This window comes from Ambystoma mexicanum, chromosome 2p, assembly GCF_040938575.1.
Source record: "Ambystoma mexicanum isolate Mex_15411 chromosome 2p, UKY_AmexF1_1, whole genome shotgun sequence".
Classification (NCBI taxonomy): domain Eukaryota; kingdom Metazoa; phylum Chordata; class Amphibia; order Caudata; family Ambystomatidae; genus Ambystoma; species Ambystoma mexicanum.
Genome location: NC_090923.1, coordinates 879,701,165 through 879,726,169, shown reverse-complemented (window position 1 = coordinate 879,726,169; position 25,005 = coordinate 879,701,165). Strand labels below are relative to the sequence as shown.

Sequence of the window (25,005 nt, the reverse complement as noted above, 5' to 3'; positions counted from 1 at the left end):
AAGACGATCCTTTGCTGCATGACTTCAGGGGCTTTCAGCAGGAGATGGAAAAGCTGTTCGCCCATCGTACTCATGGGCAGGCATTAGACAACGAACTTCTGTCCCTACGCCAAGGGAATCGAGACCTATTGACATACATGCACATAACAAGGGTTTCAAAAGCCGTAAAGACTAAATTTGAAAATTTATGAAATGATTTTAAATGGTATCCAGCAGGATATCCTACTTATTCCAACTTAGAACAACCCAAGGTCACCATAAGAAGCATAGAGCAACATCATTTTACACAAAGAAAAACGTATTTTCTTTCTGACTTATTTATTTCACAAAAAAGAGAGAGTGTGTTTAACAAATACATAAAATTCATTACTTTCAACAAAGACATACAGTTATAATTTGAGCAAAATCTAAGTGCAATTACGGTTTAAGCAAAATTTAAGTGCATTTTATGAAAGTCCGCCAATTGGTCTAGGCAAAATATAAATGCACTTGTAAGCAATATACAGGTCTGCCAACGTCCACTTTTCACTTGGTATATGAAGAGAAAAGAAAGAAAAAGGTCTCAAAGAGAATAAATCAATAAGCAATTGGGAACAGAATTTAAGTTCCATTCGACATTGAGACCGTTAGGACGTTTCGGCGGGCCACCTGTGAGGCCACTGGTGTTGGAAAACCGCCTTCCTCGGGGCAAAGTAAGTAGTGAAATTCCCTACGGGGAAGCAGACAAAATACTCCATCACATAAAGAAATGTATAGTTTGTACAAAAAAGAAAATCAATTGTATTACAACAAAAACATAATATCACATGCTGTATGCTTCTCAAACGGAAATCCTGGGTTGACAAGTTTAAATTAAAAAAACCATAATTTCTTTAAGGCTGATCAGTGATTTAAGTTAAGACTACTAATTTAAACTGCCTAGAAGGGGAACCTTACCCTAAATGAATGAGGGGGAAAACTTCAAAGGCAGGAGGTCAAGACGTCAAACAAGACCCTGGTGCAGAGCATGAGCAGGAGTGACTGAAGCAAGACACTGAAGTAAAGATAACATTAAAGAAATTATAAAAACAGGGGAGAAGTATATCTTTCAGTGAATCTGGAAAATACAGAATCTATGAAATGTAGTCATAACGAGATAAAGAGTGAAAAAAGAGAGAGAGCACAGAAAGAGAAATTACCTGAGTCTCTAAAAGATGTTATGTGCTCTTCTGCAATTATCGCGTACGGATCTTAAATTAATAGAACCCGATGATCATGAACATTCTTCAGAGTGGAGGAAATGATACCCTGTGATGAAGCAACGTTGGTATCAAAATGGATGTTGCGGTAACGAATACCTACCGGGGGGAAGAAAAGAAAAGAGGTGCCTAAAGGTCACAAGATTGCACAAATATCAAAACCAGAGTGTTATGCAAGATATAAAACATATAAAAAAGTGAATAAGGCTTCTTAGCGGAGTAGGAAGTGAAGCAGAAATATACTTACCAATAGTTTGAGAATGAATCAAACGTAGCTCACAGTGTCAGTGAGGATCTGACGACAGTGAAAGAGATAGAATAGGGACTGAGTAAATAGCCGGCAGCGTGATGACGCGCGTTCCGGCCGCCGAATAGAAAACCTCGGTCGGCTGTTACGTCTACGCACTGCATCCTCCGACTTGTGGGTGGATGCGTGTGACGTATCCTTTTTCTCTATGATCTAGAGAGGAACGAGCGGGAGGTGAACTGTTTAAATTAGTAGTCTTAACTTAAATCACTGATCAGCCTTAAAGAAATTATGGTTTTTTTAATTTAAACTTGTCAACCCAGGATTTCCGTTTGAGAAGCATACAGCATGTGATATTATGTTTTTGTTGTAATACAATTGATTTTCTTTTTTGTACAAACTATACATTTCTTTATGTGATGGAGTATTTTGTCTGCTTCCCCGTAGGGAATTTCACTACTTACTTTGCCCCGAGGAAGGCGGTTTTCCAACACCAGTGGCCTCACAGGTGGCCCGCCGAAACGTCCTAACGGTCTCAATGTCGAATGGAACTTAAATTCTGTTCCCAATTGCTTATTGATTTATTCTCTTTGAGACCTTTTTCTTTCTTTTCTCTTCATATACCAAGTGAAAAGTGGACGTTGGCAGACCTGTATATTGCTTACAAGTGCATTTATATTTTGCCTAGACCAATTGGCGGACTTTCATAAAATGCACTTAAATTTTGCTTAAACCGTAATTGCACTTAGATTTTGCTCAAATTATAACTGTATGTCTTTGTTGAAAGTAATGAATTTTATGTATTTGTTAAACACACTCTCTCTTTTTTGTGAAATAAATAAGTCAGAAAGAAAATACGTTTTTCTTTGTGTAAAATGATGTTGCTCTATGCTTCTTATGGTGACCTTGGGTTGTTCTAAGTTGGAATAAGTAGGATATCCTGCTGGATACCATTTAAAATCATTTCATAAATTTTCAAATTTAGTCTTTACGGCTTTTGAAACCCTTGTTATGTGAATATTGGTGACCCCATCATTAGCTGTACCACGTCTGGGTCAGTCCCCATTTTGTGTACCTATTGACATACATGGCCACGTTCAATAGACTTGTAGTTGAAGCAGAATGGCCAGTGGAGAAGAGAACCACGTTATTTCATCGGGGGTTGCAGGGGGAGCTCAAGGATGTTCTCGCACAAGTAGTGAACCCCCCGAAAGACTGCTCAGAATTCATTGACCTTGTTGTTCAACTGGATCATAGGTTGCAGGACCGAAGAGCAGATCGAAGCAGACCAGACCCTCGCCCTATGTATGTGCATTCAAAGGACAATATTGCCCGCACAACGGAAGGTTCAGGAGAACCAATGCAAATCGGGGGTGGGGGGGTCCGATCCCCCTTGACTAAAGGGTAAAGGGATAAAAGGAAACAGCAGCAGTTATGTCTGTACTGTGGAAGGTCAGGTCATTTCCTTAAAGAGTGCCCTGTGAATCCACCGAAGAGGACGGTTGTGGCCACGGACAAGGAAGATACCATCAAGGAATTGGAAAACTCCCCAGCCCGGCAAGTGTAGGGGTCCACTTGTCGAGCGAAGAAAGTGAACTACAGACCTCCCATTTTGCATTTCTGTGGTCTTGATCAGTCACCACCAACCATCTCGGATGCACGCAGTAAGAGCGTACATTGACAGTGGAGCTGTTGAGAATGACATCGACCAGGATCTTGCGGCAAAGATGGGGCTTCCGTTACGCCCTAAATCAACCACTGACACTGTTACCACTGTTGCCGGCACGGAAATAGCTTCTGGTACAGTATCCCAATGCACTGCAGCTTTAACCCTTCTGTGCCAGGATGGACACCATGAATCTATCGTTTTCGACCTCATTAAGGCACCACAGTTCCGGTTGATTTTGGGAATGCCATGGTTGGTAGCTCACAATCCTCGAATCGATGGGCGAGCAAAGGAATTGGCCTTTCCCGAGACTTGCGCCCACACGTTATCGCCAAGAGAAACAACCAATAGACACCAGAACCTCCACGCTTGCAACTGCTGCAATCGGTACCCTACCAAGTGAATACCAGGACTTTCAAGATGTCTTTCAGAAAGAACAGGCTAATACCCTGCCACTGCATAGAACATACGATTGTCAAACCGACCCGATACCCGGCGCACAAATCCCTTGTGGGTGAATTTACGCACTCACGGAACCAGAAAACCAGCTCCTGAAGGCCTATCTTGACCAATACCTGGCCAACGGGTTCATCCGTTCCTCGAAGTCTCCAGCAGCCAGTCTTCTATTCTTCGTACCGAAAAAGGAGGGGGACTTGAGAACGTGCATCGACTATCGCTCACTGAACCAGATTACCGTAAAAAAATGCTACCCCCTGCCACTGATCCCTGAATTGCTTGATCAAGTCAAATATGCCCAAATCTACACAAAACTAGACCTGAGGGGGGCATGTCACCTTGTTCGCGTAAAACAGGGGGACGAATGGAAAACCGCATTTCGCACCAAATACGGCTTGTACGAATATCAAATAATGCCCTTTGGCCTTTGCAACGCGCCTGCAGCATTTCAATACTTCATGAATGATGTCCTACAGGAATTGATTGATGTCTGTGCTCTAGTGCACATCGATATTCTAGAATATTCTGCATCAAAGCAGGACCACATTAAACACGTCCGATCCGTATTGGAGAAACTCTGTCAACGCCAGCTCTACGCCAAGCTCGAAAAGTGCTCATTCCACGTCTCCGAGGTGGAATTCCTGGGCTTTATTCTCAGCCCGAATGGAATCCGAATGGATGTACACAAGGTAGATGCTATCCTGAACTGGCCATCCCCAAATTCATTCAAGGGGGTTCAAAGTATGCTGGGTTTTGCAAACTTCTACCGCCGGTTCATCCCAGGATTTTCGCAAATCGTGCATCCCATCACGTCATTGCTAAGGAAAAGCAACAAAAAGTTCCAGTGGACAACAGAAGCCAAGGAAGCTTTCCAGGAACTCAAAGCAAGATTCACATCTGCCCCAATCTTATGCCACCCTCGCCCTGATCTCCCATACCTGGTGGAAACAGACAACTCAAGCATGGCTATGGGAGCCGTTCTCTCACAAAAGGACCCTGAAACGGGCCAGTTACACCCTGTTGCCTTCTGGTCGCGTAAATTCACACCCCCTGAACTCAATTACGCTATCACAGACAAAGAACTCCTGGCCATTAAGTCAGCCTATAAGGCATGGCGGCACTACCTCTTGGGTGCCAGACACACAATCACCGTAATAACTGACCACCGGAACCACCAGTACCTAAAAACAGCAAAGGCCCAATCCTCACGACAACTACGTTGGGCTCTTTTTTTTGCTGAATATGACTACTTGATTACATTTCGACCAGGGGTGAAAAACTGGAAGGCCGATGCCCTTTCCCGTATGGGGGTGGAAGAGCAAGGGTATCAGACCTCTGTCCCAATAGCAATCATCCAGAGTGACAAGCTCCTAGGAATCACAGCAACCATAACTCAGAAAGAATTACATGAAGAAATCCAAAACCTGTTGAGTATGGAGCAATTACAAGCGTGGAGTGCACAAGGAGAACATTACATGATAAAAGATCAGTTGCCCTACTTCAGGAATCGTTTATTCTTACCAAACCAAGAACAAGTCTTGTCCAGTTATCGTGATTCCTTGATCGAGGGCCGCCCCGGAATCGCTAAAACCCTAGCCAAGGTAAAACGAAATTATTGGTGGCCCACGTGGCGTAAAGACATTATCCAATTCAACCTGTCTTGTGGAGTGTGTGCTCAAAACAAGTCATCCAAGCAGAAACCGGCTGGGCTATTACAACCATTGGAAATCCCACCAGTACCCTGGCACACGTTGTCCCTCGATTTTATTACTGACTTACCACCCAGTCAAGGGTTTAACACTGTTTTCAAAAATGGCACATTTCATTCCTCTTAAGGGCTCCCAAATGCTTCCACTCTGGCAAAGGTATTTCTTGAAGGCATCTTACGGCTCCATGGGTTTCCTTCAGTTTTAGTCTCAGACCGAGGTACTCAATTTGTATCTAACTTCTGGAGAAAATGCTGCTCTATGGCCCAGATCGACATCCGGCTATCCACCAGTCACCATCCCCAAACGGATGGTCAAACTGAGAGGACAAATCAGACGCTCGAGCAGTATCTGTGTTGCATGCTACACCAAGCTGAAGCAAGCTGGTTCGACCTATTATGGATAGCTGAATATGCTTATAATAATTCCCTACACACCAGCACTGGGCAGACACCCTTTTATACCATGTATGGCAGGCACCCACGTACTTCTGAGTTGGACGTTCCTACAACCCTTGAAATGCCAGCAGTCAAAACCTTGCACACGACCATTTCTCAAACCTTTAAAAGGGCAGCTGAACATCTACTTCAAGCTAAGAATCGCCAAAAGAAGTTTGCTGATCAACACCGAGCAAAGGCCCCCCCCAACTACCAAGTGGGAGACAAAGTCTGGCTGGCGTCTAAACACGTGTCCATTAAAGGAACCCAAACTTTCCGTCCAAGATCCCTGGGTCCATTCCCAGTCACCTCCGTGATAAATCCTGTGGCAGTCAGACTAGCTTTGCCGACAAACATGCAGATTCATCCTGTGTTCCACATGTCTCTCCTTAAACCTGTTCAACCTGGGACCCAGGTAGCAACGCCACTGCAGCCAATAGTAGTCACTGGGGAGCCAGAATTCGAAGTCAAGGACATCCTGGATTCAAAGTACGTCAGATCCAAATTATACTACTTAGACTGGAAGGGGTATGGTCCACAAGACAGGACATGGGAGCTTGTGAGTACATCCATGCACCTCTCTTGCTTAGACGATTTCATCAAAACCATCCAAACAAACCAGGACTAGACAGAAGAGCCACCTTGAGAGGGGTCTTGGGGGGGGGGGGGGGGAGGGGGAGTGCTGCCATGATTCCTGCCCCTCATGTCCCCAGCCCTCCAAGATGTCAGGCTGGAGCCAGGCCACGATCACCTACATGGCCCTCAAGGGCCTCTCCATCCCTCCAAAGACCCACTTGGAGTCAGACTTGGCGCTTGTGGCACCAGACTCTCTCACTCCCATAGGATAACATTGGGGATTGGACTTGTAGTGCTTTGATGGGGACAAGATGGATGCCCCCACATATTTCGGTTCCCAAAACTGCATGTGCAGTCTAGTCTTTTGGGTGTGGTTCAGCCCAGAGACACCTGGGATATCCAGAGACTATTTAAGCCATGCCCAGGCTGAGAAACATGCTTTGTGTTTTCTTTTTTTTTAAACTTCTTTTTATTATTCAGCGTGGCAGCAAAACACAGGCCAACAGCACTAGGCATTTACAATGTGAATACAGTGTACACAATATAGGCATTCAGAGGTTGCTTCACACCGTAACACAATAAATGGGCACATTTATGGAATAGGAGGAGTGGGGGAGAGCTATGCAAGGGGTGAGGACCCGAGCTGGTGGGGGGAAGCTGGCAGGGGTGAAGCGTCTAGTGTCGTGTTGAGATCAGACATGTATGAACGGAACCTGAGCCAGATGTTCCTAGGCCTGGAGTGAGTAGGTTGCATGTGGGCCCAGGTTTCCTTGGTGTCCGAGGCCCACGTGACTGCCCTTAGCCATTGGGTGTGAGTGGGAGGTGAGGGGCGAAGCCAAGAGAGCAGGATTGATCGTACTGCGAGAAGCATGCAGAGGCCAGCTAGTTTTTTGGAGTTACGGGAAAGGCCAGGGAGGTCATGGAAGAGGCATAGCGCCGGAGAAGGATCAATGGGATGATCGAGCATAGCAGACACCGTCGAGCAAACTGCCGCCCAAAACTGTGAAAGACGGGGGCAGGACCAAATCATGTGGATGTAGTCGGCATCGTCTTGACCGCATCTAGGGCAGCTAGACGGATGATCACTGGACATGCGGTGCAGTCGGATCAGGGTGTAATGGAACCTATGTAATACTTTGAACTGGATACGTTTAAAGCGGGAGTTGAGGGACACTCGGTGTGTGGGCTCGCATAAGTCTGCCCAGCGCTCATCCGACATTTCAACACCCAGGTCCACCTCCCAAGCACGCTTTAGTTTAGCAAATTCTGGGACAGATCTGGACTGCAGCATCGTGTATAGCCTGGAGATTTTGCCTCTCATGGGCGAGGGGGAGGTGAGTTCCTCGATGGCAGGGTCATCCGGTGGCAATGCGGGGAACATTTGGTAGTTGCGCTTAAGGGTCCTGCGGAGAGACGAATATTGGAGCCATACACTCTGACCGCTCCTCAAGGGCAGTGGGAGATCAGACCATTCGACAAATATACCCTGATCAAACACGTCCCACAGCAGCTCATAGCCCACTTCAGCCCAGCGGCGGACCGTAAGTGACGACACCCGTGGGACCACCGGGAGGAAGTTCCAAAGAGGGAGGTTACCATGGAAGGCATAAGCAGTCCCGGACAGTCTCCAAGTTCTCGCCAGTGCAAGGGATGTGCAGGCGACCGGGCTCTGTGAGTCCAGTGCCAGGGGAGCGGGTTGTATCACCAAAGAACGGATGTTGCGGTCACAGACCGCCAGCTTCTCGAGTCGGACATGCGGAGGGGGGTCCGTCGTGTTGAACCAGTAGGACGTATATTGTATCTGGGATACCAGCCAGTATTTAAGGAAGTCCGGGGCACCAAAGCCCCCGTTGGTCATAGGGGTAGACAAGGTCTCAATTTTGAGACGGACCGCCCCCGAGTGCCAAAGAAAGGAGTTAACTGTGCGGGTCAAATCACGAAAGAAGCTCTGACCTGGCCACAAGGGTACATTGGTAAACCTGTAAAGTAACTGAGGCAACACCACCATCTTCAGTAGCCCTATTCTGCCCGCGAGGGATATCGGGAGCTTGTCCCAGACTAGAACTTTGGCCGTAAGATGTGTGAGATACTTTTGATAGTTCTCCTTGAAGGTCAGTGACTGCTGGCGTGTTACCGCTATCCCCAGGTAGGTAAACGTGGATTGAGCCCATGTGAATCCTAGTGTGTCAGGAGGGGGGGAGGGTGCATTCCGTGAGTGGGAAGAGAATGGATTTCGAGCAATTCACCTTAAGGCCCGAGATCCGACCAAACTGAATGATGTCGTCCAGTATCGGGGGTAGGTTGGTGGAGGGGGAGCGTATGAACAGTAATGCGTCATCCGCATATAGGGACACTATGTCCGCCTGGCCCGCAGTGCGGAGGCCTCTGTGAGCGTGAGATTGGCGGAGCATATCAGCGAACGGCTCTATCGCTATCGCAAAGATCAAAGGAGAGAAGGGGCACCCCTGTCTAGTCCCCCTGGCGATCTCAAAGAGAGGGGAGCAACGGTCATCGGTGCGGACCCTGGCCACAGGGGTTGAGTAAAGCAATCTAACCCAGGAGAGAAAGGAGGGACCAAATTTGCAGCTCTCGAGAACCCGCCACAGATACCGCCATGAAACTGAGTCAAATGCTTTTTGCATGTCGAGTGTGGCCGCCACTGCGCGTGTCTCGGGGCTGATTCTGTTAATTATGTTGAATAGACGCTTCAGGTTCAGGGAAGTAGAGCGACCTGGGATGAAGCCCGCTTGATCCGGATGGATGATGGATGGTAAAAGGGGAGCTAGACGGAGCGCCAGAGCCTTTGCGTATATTTTGACATCACAATTTATAAGTGATAGCGGGCGATATGAGCCACATTGCGAGGGGGGTTTGCCGGATTTAAGTAATACTGTAATTGTGGCCTCACGGAGTGAAGGGGGAAATACACCAGCCTCCACCGACTCCTCCCATAGAGCCAGCAAATGGGGGAGCAGCAGTGACTTGTAACGCTTATAAAATTCGACTGGGATACCGTCCGAGCCTGGGGCTCTCCCCGAGGATAAGGAGTCAATAGCCTTTGAGAGCTCCTCTAGCGTGAGTGGGGAGTCAAGGAAACAAGCGGTCTCCAGAGATAGAGTCGACAAAGGAAGGGCATCGAGAAAGGAGTCGATCTCCGCCATCGAGACCTCATCTGAGTTAGAATATAGGGTTTCATAAAAAGTGAAAAATTCTGCATTGATATCCTGTGAGGAGACAGCCATGGAGCCGTCAGGACTCTCGATCCCCAGTATGTGTGGGGACCCCGTCTCGTGACGGATCAGTCTCGCCAGGAATTGGCCAGGGCGTTCACCCTCCCCGTATCTCCTCGCAATACCGAAATTGCCCAAAAACCTTTGTTCGCGTTCTGCGAGGGATCAAAACGTATCTAGCTCCACCCCGATGTCCGCTAGGTTACCCGGGGTGGAGTGAAGTGAGCATGTAGCCTCCAGGGTCGATAGTTTGGATTCGCTCGTGGCAAGATCTCTCCGGATCGACTTAAGGACCCCATTCTCCTTGGACAGCGCAATCCCTCTAATATATGCCTTGAAGGACTCCCATAGAGTGGCCTGAGATGTTACCGAGCCCGTGTTAAACCCGAAGAACTCTTCGATAGACTCCTCGAGCTCGGAGCTGAACTCCGGGTCCAGTAGGGAAAGGGGCTTCATCGTCCAGCAGCGAGTCCAGCCGGGGTCCGGGCCCCAACCTATGGTAATCGTAACTGGAGAATGGTCAGACAGGGTTCTGGGGAGAATCATTAATTGTATAACGTTCTTAACCAATTCGTTGGAGATCACCCACCTATCAATTCGGGAATAGGAGTCATGGACTGAGGAGTAGAAAGAGTAAATGCGGGAATCCGGGTAAAAGAACCTCCATGCATCTACCATGGCCAGGCGTGGTAAGGATGATAGGGCCGCATAAGCTTCCCTGGAGAGATGACTGGGCTTGGTGCCAGATCTATCGAGGGCTACATCGAAGATTGTGTTGAAATTACCACCCCAGAGGATGGGGACAAGGGGGAAGCCTTCGAGGAGGGACGTGATCTGTACATAAAACTCTGGGTCATCTAGATTTGGGCCGTAGATATTCAGCAGAACCACTTCCTTGTTCTGGAGTGTGGCATGAAGCAGAACATACCTGCCTTGGGGGTCAATCTGTGAGGAAATAAGGGTGAACTTGAGACTCTTGTGAATGAGGGTCATAACCCCGCGGCTTTGAGTAGAGAAATCGGTGAAAAATCTGTGGGGGCCCCAGGTTTTGGCAAATCGCATGCACTGTTCCGTGCGGGCATGTGTCTCTTGAAGAAAGAGAATCTTGGACCCATGGCGCTCGGCCTGCAACTGGAGCTGTCTCATCTTTTTATAATTGCCCAACCCCCGTACGTTCCAGCTCATGAAAATCAAGTCACTCTCGGTCACAGATGCAGTGGCGTTTGAATAAGAGAAAATGGCAATAACCAGTGGGTTAGTTCCGCAGTCCTGCGGCAACCATACCTGAGTGCCACTTCGCGGTCCGCCCTTGCTGCCAGCGCTAACCTTTTAATAACATAACCCCAAACATGTCCCACTCCCACCCACATCCCTCCCCCAAACAGAGGGATGACAATCCCAACCCCCCTCAACCAAAACCAAACCAGAGGCATCAGCGCCAGGGGGCCTGTAGGCCGGACTGGCCGCGTCGCTCCAGGCTACGGCAGATCCAGTAGAACAAGAGGTGCCCACAATAGAATTACCAGTAACTTGGGCAACGTTTTTGCACATGGTGGTATGGCACATATTTGTAAAATAAGCAGAACAAACAGATTACGGAATAAAGGATCAGTGTGGTCCCGATGCAGGGGGGCGGCCGGGCCTGGCCTCTCCCCGTCGGGCACAAAAGGGTAACTGTAGAGCTGTGGTCGGAGGAGGGGGATCAGCCAGGGAAATGTTCGTCAATGAATTTGGAGGCCTCCTCTGGGATCGTGAAGAAAAACACCTGGTTAGCATGTTCTATGCGAAGTTTGGCGGGGTAGAGCATAGCGTATTTGATTGAGTGGTCTCGCAATCTTCGCTTCACCGCTTGGAAAGTCTTGCGTTCACGTTGGACGGCTGTTGAAAAGTCCGGGTAAAGATTAATTCTTGCGCCACCCAGTGATAGCTCACGCTTGAGCCTTGCGGCCCTGAGGAGGGCGTCACGGTAGTTCAACACTCGGGCTATGATGGGCCGAGGTGGAGCCCCGGGCTTAGGTTTAGCCGTCAGGGCACGGTGTGCCCGCTCAATAGCAAAGTGAGGGGAAAGCTTGGGTGAATCCAGGAGCGACAGCAATGTATGCTCAACAAAATCCTCCATCGGCTCATGGATTTCGTTCTCGGGAACCCCAATAATGCAGAGGTTATTACGCCTTGAGCGGGATTCCAAGTCTTCATTCTTCTTTTCCACCTCAAGGACTCGGCCGGAGAGAGCGGCAACCTCAGAGCGAGGTGACTGAGGGCACCCAGTGCATCCTCAGCGGAGCCGACCTGTGTCTCGACCTCCTACACTCGGCTATCCGTTCTCTCGATGTGGGCTTTAATAGAGGATATAGTGCCGTTCATGTCATCTAATTTTGAGTGGAGTGCGGTGAAGCCCTCCCAGATAAAGTCCATCATGCTTTGGGAGTCCGGGTTGTATCAGATGAAGCGGCAGGGGCCTGCCCAGCGGTCTCCTCCGGCGAACTCACCGCCGCCCTCGCAAACATGTTGATGGAACTCTGTTTCCTCGCGCCCCCCCTTGGTCATCCTGGCAGTGTTGAAGGTCGGGGGGGTGAGGGGGGGACCCAACAGCCCAAGGAGAAAGGCGGGGGGAACGCGGACCAGGCACCACGCGGCACAGTATACTGAAGTGTGGTATGGAACCGGGGGTAGCCCGAAGGAGCCAGAGGCTATGGATCAATAAATGGAAATGTTGTGGCTGCCAGTACAGATTGTAGAAGCTTAGAAGCTTAGCTAGCCCAGGGGGGGCTGGGGGGCGATGCCAGGGGAGCACAAGAGCAGGAGACCCCAGGAGTGGGGACAATGCTGCCCGGCCATCGCCGTGGATGTAGGGGTTCAGTATGCTTGACCCAGCAGGGGCGGGCCGGCCACAGCCCCGGGAGCAGCGATATGGGGTGAGGCAGGCCCTAGGTGAAAGGCAGAACCTGTGTAGAGTGGTAGCTCCGAGAACGCCGCGGCCCACCCAGGGGATAGGAGACCCCCAAGAGTGGGGGTATGGATGACCAGCAAGGCCCAGGGGTGCCCCCCAGTAGAACAAATGAGTGGAGGGAGAACCACCAAGCAGGGGGGCACACCGAAGAGTTGGTGCTAATGGGAGTACAGGCCCCGCGGGCACGGGGGAAGATCAGTGTTCGAGGTTTGCCCCAGGGTCATGAAACCAGACAGGGGGGGGCGTGCAGCAGCACCCCCCCTTGACGTACCTTAGTCCCCCCTGCGAGTCTGCACCTGGAGTCCTAGGGCGCGCTGGTTGGCAGGTCCCATGTGATACAGCAGACCTGAGACCGCTCAGGAGACGGCGATCCAGAGGCAAGTGAGGTCCAGGGTGCCCCCAACGAGGCGAGCAGGTGATGGCAGAGGGGCACTCTAGGAGGGGGGGGTTCAAGTGTGCCAAGTGCCAGTCCAGCACGCGAGATCACAGAGTCCAGCAGGAAGGTCGTGGGGGGGAGGTGAGGGGCACCCCACCACCACGTTCCCCGTCAACACCGGGTGTACACCGACAGGGCCGGCTGGGGGGCACGGCGTCCGGTGTCCTGTGGTGCGCCTCAGCCCCACGCAGCCTCCGGAGGGCCCACCGGCATGGCCAGGACACGGCGACTCTGTAGGAATCCTTTGATGTGGTGCTGAGTCTCAGAGCAGCAGCGGCCGCAGCCGCGGCACCCCCGCAGCAGCGGGGGACGGTCGAGGAGCAGGCGCGGGGCCGCGTCTCCCAGGGGCCCATCCCCACGGGACGCGGGACAGCAAAAGCAGACAAGGCGCCGGGTCCACGAAGCCTCCGGCAGGCCCTCCCCCACGCGAACAGCAGGTTCCAGGAGGTCGCACAGCTGCGGCGGACACAGCCGCGGCACCCCACAGCAGCCGGGGGTGGTCCAGTAGCATTTACGGGGCCGCGTCTCCGACGGGCCCGCCCCCGCAGGATATGCACCAGCAGATGCGGGCGAGAAAGGCCCGGCAAGTCTCCCCCGTCAGGCTCGATGTTGGCGCGAAGCCGCAGCGCCGATGGGGGAGGGGAGAGAGACGTTCAGATCTCGGGGCTCCGATTTCGATCGGGATCGGGGCGGATGGTGCCCAATATCTTCAATGAGCAGAATTGTGCCCTCCAGGGCAGAGTACCAGGCAGGAAGGTGCCAAACGAAGGATCATGAGATCTGCCTGCCACGGAGAGGAACGCTCAGGCGGCCATCTTGTTCGGCGCTCAACAGCGCCCCCCATGCTTTGTGTTTTCTGAACCTGCAGCGTGACACTCGCCGTGTTCGGATCGGTCTCCAGTAGGCCTGCAACTTTCTTCTGCGCTCAGCTCCTGCAAGAACAAGAACACCGTTAAGAACAGCCTTACCTTGCGGCGCTTCTGCCCATCATTCATCGCTTCTTCTGTTCTGCGTGCATCTTCCCATCCCTGCACGCCGCTCCCTAAGGAAAAGGGAAAAGAACAGAAAAAAGGCATTAGTAAGCATTCAGCAAATCTTTGCTTATTTTTAAAGACTGTACGAGTTTCAAACGGTTACCTGAATCCCAGCCGCTCTGGGGGAACTCTGTCTCCAGAACTTCTCATCCATCTGCAAGAGGGAAAAGACACGCCAGGTTAGCGTGGAAACATCTAGAGGCGCCACATATTGCGCTTACTCACCTCATTTCTTCTTCATAACCGGGATCCACGCTGAAAACATTGCGGCACTTAAGACACAGAAAAATAACTCTGTTCGATACAAATACGAAAGGGTCGCATCACGCTCTCACTCACCTTCAGCGCTACTCATCTCAGCAGCACGTCGCCATCCCCGGACGCCAGCCATCATCTAAGGAAGGAAAGGAACGAAGTTAGAGAACTGTTCAAACGACTCATTATACTTACCTGTCGGACTCTTGCCAGTGAAGTAACTAGGCAGCAACGAGCCTGCATCAATCAACGCGCCCCTGCGCTAAAAGCAGGACAGAGAGCACACTTTCCAAGAAAACAAGGTGAGCTGAGGATCAAAGGGAAGGATTGGACCACGGGGAAGAAGGGGTTCAACCACACAGACAATAGGGAGTTAAACTCTACCAATCCTGTGTTTCAGGCCCAGTCTCCAGTCGAGTAGACTCCAGGGAAGGGTTTGAGGTTGTAAGAGGTCAGAACAGGCTGAGTGACGTCCCCGTGGATACCAGGTGAGTGTTACATAGAGGAAAGAAAGGTACTGGTGAGCCGATGAGGCTCTCCATCTTACTGGCATTAAGGCAGACCTCATGGATTGAAGCATGTAAAACCTCAGTAGAAGTCCAACCAGCAGAAGAATATATGTTCCGTTTTCGAGGGCATGCGACTGTTCATGTAGGGACTAATACTAAGTGCAACAAGACAGGGTTCATTCCAGATCATGCAAAAGGAACCACAGCTTTGATGGTCCTGTACTGGGTATGCGGTCAACAAGCATATCTGCATCTTCCTCCTCCTTGGCCAGGCACGTGTGAACTAACAACATTGCACTCAGCTATCTTAGTAGTGCCTGAAACTCACCTGATCAAGGCATCCAAGCATGGGATATCACAATTGATCCCAGCCTTCATCCTACCCCCTGAGATGAGGAAGAAGCTGTCAGTAAAGCTGAGAAGGAAAAGATAGAATTATCTGTCGGAAGATTCATCCAAGTTGCTCAAAGCAGTTCCAGAAAAGTTCCGACTGTACACTTAAACAGAAGTGTTCTTTGGGCATCTTAATGCCAGAGATCCATTCTGCAGTGAATTCCAAGTGGTTGCAGATTGTCTGTTGGGACGAGATCGAGTTGGCGAATGATACTGAACAAGTCTTAAATGCTATCCAGAGTGAGCTGAGGGTGATGTGGTGGATGACGCTTCAAAACCAGTATGTCCTGGATCATTTGACAGTGATGGAAGGAGGCGTGTGCAAGAAGATGGGGTTTTCTTGCTGCACGTACCTACCCAGAAATGACACAGATAACAAGTCCTGGCACACATCATAGGGGCCTTGCACAAGCTAAAGACTGGCATAGAAAGTGAAGCAGGTGTGCAGGCCGAAGATTGGTTTGACATGTTTTTCTCATGGGTGCCTTCCTGGCTTGGTGCAGCGGTGAAGAAACTGGTTCTGGTTATGGTGCTCCTGTTGGTGGTGTTCTGCATGTGTCAGATGATGATTCCATGTTGTGCCAAAATGATCCCGGACAGTGCAATGATGATGGTTCCTATCGGGGCAGGTATGGCTCTCACGGGTACAAAGGATGGGTTGGCTCAAACTGCGGACCCAAATAGGCCACGAATTGTTAGGATGGAAAGGCGTATATACTCCCAAGGAACACTAACCTCTCACCCCACCAGACCCATAAAACTACACTGAGCACTCGGTGGATTTAGCAAGTGATGGGAATTGCATATATCTGCACCCCACAAGTAGGCACATGAAGGGGCAGTTTGCATCATGTGTGTAGGGCATTGGCCCCCAAGGATGATGTGGATAGATAGAGAGAGAGAGAGAGGAGGGGAGAAGTTAGTTAATGGAGGATTAACTAAAGCAAACAATTTAGATTGCAGAAAATATATTAAAATATGGAGAAAGCGCAGAGGATGGTATAGGGGTGAGGGAGGAACTTTATGGGTGGATGTAATTGTCGGGAGACAGATGTATCCTGGAAAGCTATACAAGGTAAAAGCTAACCATTTGCTTTGCGATAGTGTTACGTAAAATACATTGCATGTGTGCAATAGTTATAACATGAACTGATGCTGCATTCAAGAGTAGGCCTAAATCCTTGCAGGTAATGTCTGAGACACAGAAAAGTGACGCCTCATCTCTTGCTTGATTATTACATACCAATCGCCACGCGCGGCAAGGAACACGCACGAATACCCCCAGATAATTGTATCAAGTCACACATTTGACCAATTAGGTAGGATTGCAAGCAGCTCAATGGGAGAAGGGCTGTGGCGCAGTATGAAGCCATGCTCATGGGAGCCAGGGGCAGAGGTCTTGGGTTTCCGAAACATTAACTGAGATTTAGGACACCAGGCCCCCCAGAATAATGGTTATTCCATTTGAACTACTAGTTGTACAGAAATAACACTCTTAAATCCTTCATGAAGTGGAATAATTAGTGGAACTCCGGGCCTAACCCTCGGGGGGGGGGAGGGGTGGGTACCTAATATAGGGGGTGGGGAACAGAACAACAAGGTCTGTGATTTGTACCAGGGAGAGCCAAGGGTGAGGCCAATACAGGGGAGTGGCATGATGGGAGAACCTGCGTGTCTGGGATGAGAAAATAGTTGCTTTGTTTGCAAGGACCCTGCTAACCTCTAACTTATCTGACGAGTTCATGTTGACAACCAAGTGCACATCACATGGTTAGACTAATGACAGGGTAGTGTCTTTTGTGTAACCAATTACTCTGCAGCGCTTCAAGGTGGAGAGGCTGTTAACCATGTGTGTTAAAGACTGAGCAGATGACACAACCAATTTGAAAAGGGGCTATATGTAACCATTGGCATGTAATGAGGGTGTGGGATAAACTGTATTTCAAGTGCATCATAAATGATGATTTGTAAGTTTATAAAATGAACGTTGAGGACAAGAGCGCGCTCTCTGGCAGCGGACAAATAATACCCTGTTGCCCTTTCCTTTTTGTATACAAAATAAAGCTCAAATTCTTCTCAGAAACAAAGGGTGCAGCTAGCCTTTTCGCTAGTGGGTTGTTTTTTCTATGTCTGGTTGTTGTGGAGTTACCCTGCAGCATTACTAGTGGCACTTATAGAGGCGCTAGAAAATGAGTAAGGGGAAGATGGTCACTATGTATTCTGACTCTGCTAATGTAACATCCACTGTGCATTGAGGCTTATCAAGGTGGCAGAGAAGGGGGTTTAGAAGATCTGAAGGGACTCCTGTCCAACATGCTTTGCTATCCATATTAATTGAAGCACTAGCTTTGTCCACAGAGGTAGGGCTTGTAAAGTGCACTTTGCATATACTCACCACAAAGGGTCACCACAAAGGGTGGAAATGACGCCTCTCTGGGCCTGTCAGGGCTAAGAAGATGCTCTGTTCATCCAGCACCCTAGGCATTTGCAAATTCCTGCTCCCCTATGCAAGATTGACTACAGCTCAATGCACTCACAAAGTGTCTAGTACATAGAAGGTAAGCCAATCCAACCATGACCTGGTTGCACTCCAGTATGCCTGTCTTGCTTCACCTCCAGGCATGGCAAATGCCAAGCATACTGCCTGCTGCTCCATCTATGCTCATCCCACCTACCCGGTGATCCAACTGAATTTCACTGGTTCTCCCTGCCCCCGCTGTGCCCAGCATTGCTATGTTCTATCCATACACGTACCACGCTGCTTTTAATTCGCTTGCCTAACGTAATCGTTAAGCTACTCTGCAATTGCAAGATAAAAACATTCCTATTCTAAACTTTGCCACAAATACGGGTGCAAATTATGTAGCCTCCAGCTATACTGGGGTATGGCTTTGCCAGCAAGTGCTGCTTCCTTAGCCTATGTTACGGCTTTGTTGCTATTCTGGTATGCTTTTAGTACAAGGGCTCCTAACATCACCCATTGCTCCCCAGGCCGACTGGGCATCAATATGCTCCCCGCAGTAGGGGTTTTTGTTTGCTTCACTGAACTGTCATCAGTAAAACCCTTTAACTTCCTATGACTTGTGCAGCCTTGCACTGTATGTGTATTCTACCTCGGAATGGAAACTGTGGCCCATCAGGTATGGTTGCTAGCTTCATAAACTGCAGTCCTGTTACTTCAAATCATAGAAATGCAAGGAAAAGCACCTAAAGAGGAACAGGAGCTTAGGAGCTCCCCACGTTTTTGCTGTGGAAAAAGGAGCTGATGTGGAAGGTAGTAATACCTGTCGAACTGCTAGAGCAACTAAATTACCCGTTGCACACTTCTCGATGACAAATTGAAGTAGAGCTCCAGGAGAATGGTTTATACCAAATCTCCAGGAACAGGTAACTGATTTGTTGGAAACTGCATAGGTTGTAGGGAATTCAATCCTGAGAACAACATGAGGTTAGTAAGGGGAGTTTTGCCTAGGCCCTTCCGGAAACTAAACATGGACTTTATTGATATGCCCATTCTCCGGGTGGCTAGACGTTGGTTCCTGCTTACACCATGATGCTAAGTCAGCAGCAAGGTTTCTGGTGGGATTGGCATTTCCATGTTGGGGAATTTGTGAGGTCCTGAAGTTAGACAATGGAACTCACTTATTTAATGCCTTGTTCTCAAAAATCACTTCACTCTTGAGAATCAAGCACAGATTACGTTCAGTATACCACCCATAGGCCAACAGCATCATCAAAAGGTTAAATGGGACTTTTTAGGTCCAGTTGGCAAAAATGTGTAGTCATTTAAGTAAACCATAGTTACACTGTCTGCCTTTGGTTTTGTTTTATTTGAGTAATCATCCAGGGAAAGAGCACCACCTTAGTTCTCATGAGATCATGATGGGTGTGGATTACACACACTGCTCTCACCTGCATGCACAGCATCAGATGCACACAGGTAAGCAGAGGGCCTGGGTGAGGAGTTTAGGCAGTAGCTTAGGGCCTTAACCAAAAGTGTCAGAATTCTATCTTCACAGGTTGTCTTCTCACCAACATCCTACAGGAGAAAGCAGCAAAGAATATGACGATGTGCACAAGCCATCATTGTTCCCCAGGGACTGGATTTGTATCTGTATGTTTGTGCCATGCTGGAATGAGTGGCGGTTCCCTGGGCTGCAACGTGTGATTTTCGCAACTCCAACTGCTGTGAAGGTGGAGGGCAGCAAAAGCTGGGTCCATATCAGCGATGTACGAAGGGCAAAGGTAAGTATTCCCTAAGGATTCACAGATCCTTCTAGTGGCAAGAGGGTGCAAATGAAAACCAAGAATTTAAATTTTCAAGAACTATCCCACTTGGATTTATAATGTATATTTGAAGGATTGTTTATATGTCTTTTTGGTTTCGTTTGTCATGTTCAAAGATGCAACAGTATGGATGTGAATGGTTTAAATGTATATAGTCCCCTAGAATTTGATGACATATTTTTTAGACCAAAAATAAATGTTGATGCTGATTTCCTGACCAATGAGGACAATGGAAATGTAGACCCTATAGTAGATGCACATGGTTTAGCAGCAGATAATGTATGGTATAGCCATACGGGGAGAGTTGGGAGAGAGCAGTGTGTAGGATTTTGATACATCTGCTCCCTCATCCCCCATGCTTCTGGTGCACCTAGAGTGTTTATCCTGGATGAAAGAGTTAGCAGACACACTGTGTCTAGTGCACCTAGCTGTGTGCAGGTCCGAGGGCAGTTAAAGGGGCAATCAGTCACAGCATCTATTTTAACTGTTGATAAAGAATGTTCAGCTACAGATCGTAAAGCGCACAAGAATATCCAGTTTACGCAAAGAGTCTAATTGAGTTTAAGAGGGTCTATTATGACCAATAACCGATGGGAGCAAGGGATGAAGAGTTGCAGAGCTGGAGTGATGAGGGGATTCTCAGAAGCGATGACCTGTGGAAATGTGTGGCAGAAGTATATAAATCTGACATGAGTCTAGGAGCCAGAAAAACCTGTTAAGCTACAGACATTTCTGTCTGTGTTTTAAGGGTATTGGCACAGTGCCTGTTGGCATGAATGGGAACTGCAGCCGCACGCTTCGCATCAGCAACCTAGCTCGAGGAACAGCTGCAATTCATGACATTTCCTGGACTTGTGGACAATAACCCTACCGGCAGCTGCCTCCAACCTGGTGAGGTGTGTGCTGTTTCACCACGTTACATGTGCCTGTCCTTGTTATTTCTGAGGAACACTTGATCCTTGCCTGCCTGATGCTAAAAGCCAAATCTGTGCCCCCTTTGAGGTTGGTCTCATTCAAATGGCCCATCCATCCACTGCAGTTCCCAAAAAGGACACGTTTGATAAAGTAAAGGGTCCCACACTCAGTGCCTGCCTGCATACATAACCCACCCCAGATTCTGTAGTTTCCACAGCAGCCCACAAGCAGTCCTCCAGCCCGTTTTCATGCTCCCTCCCACCAGATAGAGGGTAAGCACCTACATGCCTTTGGGAAAACGGTCATCACCATAGCTGCCACTACCATTAAGGCAGCAAATGCCATGATCATCCTTGCCAGATATGACCGCAGTTTAGGTACTACAAAGACCTTTGAATCTAGCTGCATCCTGGGTATTGCACATTTACTAAATCCTCAAAAAAGGTTTTGAGTTCTATTGCATTTCGAGTGCTGCAGGGACTTTGAATCTGGCTGTATTTTGGGCATTACACATGTTTAGAATCTGGCTGCACTTTGGGTACTATAAAGGTTTTGAATCTGGCTGCACTGTGGGTGCTACAGATGTCTTGAATCCCGTTGCATTTTGGGTACTTCAAAGGTCTTTGGGTCCTGTTGCATTCTGGGTGCTACAGGGGTTTTGAGACTGGCTGCATTTTGAGTGTTGCACATATTTTGAATCTAGTTTAATTTGCAGGCACACCAATTGTTTTGACTCTAGCATTTTCAGGTAGAACAAAATGCTCTGAACCCTCTGCACTAGGTACAGCAACTGCTTCAACCCCATTTACATCTAAGTGCAGTTTAACTTTTGAATCTAGTTATGTTGTAACAGTATTTCTGACTCTAAATCAAGCTGGTATCTCCGTATCGCATCTTCCCTGAATCACAGTGACACCTATGCCATTACAGCACCACAACTACATACATACCCCTCACCCTTCTCTGCCATCTTCTTTTTCCACTGGCCGTTCTCGTAGCACCTGCTTCTCCCATGTCCCCTCTTCAGGCCTACATAGACACAGGACCTCCTGCTCCCTAGGCGTGTCCTTCATTTATCCTTCAGAACACAGGCAACCTCTTTCCACCATGCCTAGCAGCTCCAAGGTCTGAGTTGCACTATGGCATTCCAGAAACCTCTGCTGAGCTCAGAGGAGAGAGCCAACCTAGAAAGGGTGACCTACACACAGATTATGTGTAAGTTGTTTCTCTACCATCAACAGCCCTGCCTACACACCCTCCTACCCCCCATTGGCACTCACACACTTTTCTAGACAGAGGATCCTGCCCCCTCATGCCTCACCTAGCTCCCACCCTGCCCCCTATACAATCTTGTACTCCCCTCCTATTCCCAACCCAGTCCACTCGCTCCTTTCCTCCCCTGAAACTCCTCCCACACTTTCCCCACCTCAACCCATCCTACCCCCTAATCCCAACTCTCCCTACTTTCAACCTCCCCTGCCTTCCCTCTTTCCTCTGCAGCTTCTCCCCCACTCAAGCTATCATAGCCACCACGTGTCCCCACCTAAGATAGTCCTCCGCTCCTACCCCCATGCCCTTAAGAACTTGTCCTTCACGAGCACTCTTCCATCTCAGACCTAGAACACACCAGAATGCCCTCCCCCTTACTCCGACCCCCTTTCCTCCTCTACCATGCACACCCACTCCCACTCCAACCACCCTATACCACCCAGAAGCTCGCAACCTGAGCACTCTTCCCCCTGCTACCCCCACCCCTCCCCTCTGTCCAAGACCAACCCATTCTCACCCACCCTACCTGCTCGCTTGCATCCTCAACGCTAGATCTGTCACCAAAAACGAACACATTTTTGACTTTATCTCCTGCAAAAGCCCAGAAATCCTCTTTATCACTGGAACCTGGTTCTCTGAGGACTTCTAACCCATTGCACACAAGGCTCCCCCCCAAACACATAAGTGCACTCTCCTCATCCACAGCATACACAGCCAAGCTCATAGCCCTCAGCAGACCATTCCTCATGCCCTAAAATTGCAACACCCTAGCCAGAGCCCTCATTCTGGCAAAAATCGACTACTGCAATATACTTCTATTAGGAACCTAAAAAAAGTACTTGAACAAAATGCAACTAATTCAGAACAAAGCCCTCCGAGCAGCACAAGGCATAAAAAAGAGACCATATCACCCATCATCAGAGAGACGCACACTGGTTACCCATACAAGCCAGGATCCTACACAAAACCCTTACCATAGCACACAAATGCTTAGCAGGCACATCACCAAACCACCTCAACAAATGCCTAAACCACGAAATCCCATCAAGAACATTCAGATCAAACACAGACACACTTCTGTGCATCCCACACTTCAAAAATGCAAGAACGGGAAATAACAGATTCCCAGTAGGAGCCCCCAGAATCTGGAATTCACTCCCTTCCTCCATTACCAACGAGCCATCCTTCCCCAAATTCAGGAAAACCCTCAAAACATGGCTATTTAATAAATTATAACAGGCCCCACAACCTCCAGCTCAACTACTAACCCTTGAAAGCAAATACCAAATGTATGTACCTCACTGTGAAGCCCTATGGTGGCAATGTAATGCTATGTAAATGTTTCTTTCTTTTGTTCAGTAACTATTGTTGTATGCTCACTAAGATTCCAATATGTAAAAAACGAAGCACCAAGTATCCTCGTAACCTACGCCGTGAGACCCGAGGGTTTAGGCGTATAACCAAATGCAATAAATTAAAATAAATCACATCACCTATTCCCTAATCATGCACAATAGAGCTGGCAGAGCTGGGAGATAGCCATCCTCCACAAACGACACCTTAAAGTTGTAAGGGAGGAAGGGTCTGTATGCCCCCTCTGTACATTCTGCATGAAATAAGTCTATTTGCTCATCCAATTGCAGGGAGACTCTTTCCCCCCCCCCCCCTTTGTCTTTCACTGTCAACAGTAGAAGGAAGCCATTGGGTGACACACTCAGACTCCATTTTGTGCCATTTTAGACTCCATTTCTGTAGTAGCCGCACAATGATCTCTAAAAGGTCTTCTCTCCCTTCACCCAGCGCTGCGCACAGCCAGCTCCGACAGCCCCACCACCTCCTCCGCTGTCTGCGCTACACCAGCCCTTCTCACGGAAGCCCAGCCGCAAATTGTTGCAACCAGAAACTGTGTTCTTTCTCTTCCTCTGAGCTCATTGCCCTGTGTGTGACTGGGGCGAATGTTGACCTTTGTACTCATCCGTCTCCACAAACCTGCCCCTCCTCCTTTGACCCCCACCTTTAGAAATGATTGCATACTCAACCTTCTGCCCCTCTACTCTCCTTTCATGTAATAGTTAATGCAACCCTTACCCACTGACCACCCTAGATTGCCCCCATATAACTAATCTCGTGTGATCATATATTCTCTGTGGGCTAACACCTATCAATCCCTTCGTTTGAACCATGAGGCACCAGGGTGAATAAATCTCAGATCAAAACCTTTAGATAAGCTACCTGGCCAAAAGGACCACCGCTCCCCTGTCCCACAAAGGCCTAGGTTAAGAATGTGTATACATTTGCTCACAATTTACAGACCACTCCACATCTGGCATAAACATTATGTATTGAATTACTCTTAGATGACCTTCACCCCTCCCAGATGAGCCCAGCTGACCCACGTGCCGCGAGAAGCAAGAGCTCCGCACCAACCAATCAATCTGCACCAACCCAGTATGGCCTATACTGTAACATTGTAATGCACCAATGGGCTTGCACTATTCATCCCCTATGCTGTTTGTCACCGATGATGAAATCTATATATAAAGATCTGGTGATTCTGTATTGTTGGCAGAGCGCTCTGAGCAGCAGAGTCCTCTGCGTGTATCATATACTTTATAAACCTTTATTCAACTAGAAATCTTTCTCCTGGTCTCATTCCCTAGTGGGGTGTGTCCATTTATTCTGAGTTTGGGATTGTATTTTGGGGAATGACCACCTTCACTTGGTGACCCCGACAAAGTGATTGCTCCGAGAAGTCCCCCGTGCTCTGCAGCAAATTCTGGGGCACCTCCATCAAGACCACCGCCACCTATGGCTGACCAGTATTAAAACGCGTACGCCCCTGAGCAGGTTCCGCGGGTCCTGGCTTTGCGAATACCCAAATGCTCGCTGGCGCCGGGCACTACTTGATTGGGGGGCGGCACCCCCATTGTGGATAGACCATGAACGGAGGCTCTCGGATCACCATGCACACGCGAGGCGAGTATTGATTGCAAGGAGAATTAAAAGGAGAGAAAATTAACGGGAGATGGGTCAGATTAAAGCATCAGGGGGAACGGCCTGTGGGTTGGGTGCAAGTAAGATCGAGTGATTGTTGGCTAAGGGGTTTTCTTTTTTCTTCATGTGGCCATTAGGATATATATATATATATTACACAGCCACAGTAGAAAACATTTATTTTTTTCCCGTAGACATAATGGGGAAAAACTTTGCGCACGCCTACAGCTCAAACCGTTGGCCGGATTTCCACCAAATTTGCGGCAGGAGTGGCGGTTTAGTCCTGAAAGAGTCCTTTTGTTAATTTGGTGTAGATCTGTCTGCTAGTTTTTTTTTTAAATGGCTGAAACGTAAGGCAAAATAATTAGTGATATCTATGTCCGCTCCGTGGACACACTTCCCTGTTC

At 48.7% G+C, this 25,005-nt stretch overlaps 1 long non-coding RNA gene across 1 annotated transcript; it reads right to left on the bottom strand.

Moving 5' to 3' along the window:
• Positions 1-299: 299 nt before the first annotated feature.
• LOC138565949 (uncharacterized) lies at positions 300-1,419 on the bottom strand. Its single transcript, XR_011301729.1, has 2 exons — positions 1,179-1,419; positions 300-1,033 (listed from the first exon to the last, which is right to left on the bottom strand). It is a non-coding gene; the product is annotated as an uncharacterized lncRNA (long non-coding RNA).
• Between the last annotated feature and the right edge of the window lie 23,586 nt (positions 1,420-25,005).